The sequence below is a fragment of the Rutidosis leptorrhynchoides genome, chromosome 1, assembly GCF_046630445.1.
Source record: "Rutidosis leptorrhynchoides isolate AG116_Rl617_1_P2 chromosome 1, CSIRO_AGI_Rlap_v1, whole genome shotgun sequence".
NCBI lineage: Eukaryota > Viridiplantae > Streptophyta > Magnoliopsida > Asterales > Asteraceae > Rutidosis > Rutidosis leptorrhynchoides.
In genome coordinates this window covers 254,704,878-254,707,861 of record NC_092333.1, presented here as the reverse complement: position 1 = coordinate 254,707,861, position 2,984 = coordinate 254,704,878, and the positions used below count along the sequence as shown (strand labels likewise).

The 2,984-nt window shown below is 33.1% G+C and overlaps 1 long non-coding RNA gene across 1 annotated transcript; it reads right to left on the bottom strand.

The window, feature by feature from the left end:
* Window positions 1–508: 508 nt before the first annotated feature.
* LOC139869071 (uncharacterized) lies at window positions 509–2,663 on the bottom strand. The gene is made up of 3 exons (XR_011766009.1): window positions 2,571–2,663; window positions 991–1,382; window positions 509–914 (listed from the first exon to the last, which is right to left on the bottom strand). It is a non-coding gene; the product is annotated as an uncharacterized lncRNA (long non-coding RNA).
* Window positions 2,664–2,984: the final 321 nt, after the last annotated feature.

The window sequence follows — 2,984 nt, the reverse complement described above, 5'->3', positions numbered from 1 at the left end:
ATGAGACATGTTCAGAAGATGTAACAACTCAGGCGTTGCCTATTTGAGGGGGAGTCAACTCTATGCTGCACTCTTTTTCCCTTAGCTAAAGTTTTATCCCAATGGGTTTTCTTTAGCAAGGTTTTTAACGAGGCAGTAATAGTTATTCTCTAATAAAATTGTCATCCAAAGGGGAGTGTTATAAAATATCTAGATTGTGTTATAAAATATCTAGATTGGATGTTAATTTTATTATTATTATATTTCTTGCATAGTAATATTTTATACTATAAATAGACATGTATGGTAACCATTTAAGGTGTACCATTTCTCTTGAAATATCAATATCAATATTTCTTCTCTCCTTCTTCTCTCCTTTTCTCTCCTTCTTCTTATAACCATTAAAGGTAGTTATAAGCCTACTGAATTATAACAGTCTCTACATTATCAACAATGACGTGTTTTCTCAATTATCGAACCATATAACATAATTTTAGTCATTAGCTCTTTAGAAACTTCAATTGTTGAACCATGACTTAGCTATCTAACAAATAAACTTTCTAATAATCTAAATTACATACCTTTAATAGAAATACAAGTACCATGAGCAAAAAAATATAAAATAAAACACTATGTTGCAACAACATTTGTGAGACTCCATATGCATTACTAAAGTAGTTCAACAACGAATAAATGTTGATGCAACACTTTCTCCGTTGCACACGCCTGCTGCACCATACTTGCAACATTTCTACTTCAAAACCTGCATCACCATCCTTTCAATTAACCTAACATTTCTCTAAAATATCCGAACTTATTAACTAACAAACGCGAACATGCACATAGTACTCCCAAACGAGTGACCAAGATACGTGCAACACTGCAACCTAAAGGATGTCTTGGTGATACACCACCATCACCATGTACGTTAAGGCCTAGGCATAAAAATGTCATTAATATAAGTTAAAGTTATAAACCGAATCAATAATTTAATGCAAATAGATAACTCACTGAATTCAAACCAAGCAATTTCTGATTTGCAAGCGGCCACAATAGCGAATGCTTCTCCGATTTCATATGGATCTATTTGGGACGCATTCAATCCTGCTCTTGAAAGAGCCTTGAGTATGACAAGTGTACGTTGGGGTGTTTGTAAATAGCTCATTTGCCGGCAATCATAACATCAGTCTCATAATTCATTAATGTTTCTTCAAGCATATTCAAAATCTTGCTACAAGTCCTAACAATTTCTAGCATGATAATTAATCAGATTATTATGCACTTTTCTTTATCATTTAGTTACCTGTTCAGCATCAGCATATCCATAAACCTTTGCAATCACATGTAACCCAAGATTAAGTGCCTTCTCTTCATTAACCAACACACGCGCAGCAGCACCATTACTGTAGAAAATATAATAAAATAAATTTACGATTTAATTTGATATTTGGTCCTTGTGGTTTACTCCGATTTACAATGATCACCCATACACCTTCTTCACATTTTCAGTCCAATAAGAGTTTAAATTTACTTCGAAAAAGACTGTCACACTCGGTACCCTAACACATGGTTCATGCTATCAGTTCCTTCACAAAGCTATCTTAGCAAATAAGCTCTAGTTTCTATCAGACTTTAGAGTTTAGAGTACACAATTCCACAAAGATGGGCTTCTTAACAAATTAAACCCAATACTAATTCCCAACAACCGAACATTCAAAATCAAAGCGATTAAACTTATTGTTGATTCACGAGGTTATGTTTAAAAAGAAATGATATACTTACATTCAATTGCTACAGACCCAAGTTTGGTGGCCAGTGGCGAAACTAGGATTTTTTTTACCAGGGGCAAAAAAATAAATTAAACCGTAGCAATTTTTTGGACAAAATTTGAAGATTTTGGGGCAAAATGTGAAGGTTTTGGGACAAAAAACAAAATCCATCGGGGGCAAAGTCAAAAAACCCTAAATCCATTGTAGCATAAGATGTGACTGAGATGTGGGTCAATTGATGATCAGGCACCACAGTCTTCTTTTTGAAGGTTACTATTGGACCAATAGATTTAGGTGCTTTAAGCAGGGAAGCAAACGACGAACCCCCTTAGCCTTTCTTCTTTAGTTTCACAAAATAAAGCAAATACTATAGAATAAACACAATATATATTTAGTTGTCGGAGAATCGAAAAAACACAATATCATTAACCCCTTTCTCAATGCATCACAGAGAAAACAAATATTGTAATCACTCTTTTGTATTTCCGAAATAATATAAACTACTGTGATAATAAGTATCAAACAAACCAAAAGCACAAATAATCAAAGAAATATAGCCACAATCGAGGTGAAAAACGATATTTTTTAATAGGGCTTTCAATCTAAAATTTTCAAAAAGCATATATTCTAACTTGTGTAACTTTAATCAACAGTTTTCAAAAAGAATTCATACCACTAAATCAGCTAAACAATGGGTTACACACTAGCCTTAATTCTAGAAGAAGAAAAAAACCCATTCAGACTTTACCCATATCAATAATCAATTGAATTAATCATATGATAAATATCAATTTCAAGAATAAGGAGAAAACGAAAACGAACCTATATTATAGAACACAGTGACTGGTGCGTGAGTGGTATGAGGTGACTAAAATGAGAAAGAGGTGGATAGAAAGGGTTATGCACTGAAAATGGTAAAATGGGGAGGAAAATAGTCCGCGTTAGAGAGGAAGCGAATATTTTTTACTGAAATTAAAGAGGGAAGTTCGAAGCAAGTTCTGAAATTTTCATTTTCCATTGGTGGCGCCTTTTTTCTATCAATATCAATATCAATTTTTTTGTTTATTACGAAGTATGTAAATAAACTTTATCTATAAAAATCTACAATTTATTTTATCTATAATTTTATATGATCGAAAGCCAACTTTTTACGAAATTAGAACCGAAGTCCGGACCATTCATATATGGTTTGGTTCAATTCGATTCGAGGTTCGGTACTAGCGGTTCCAGTAAATA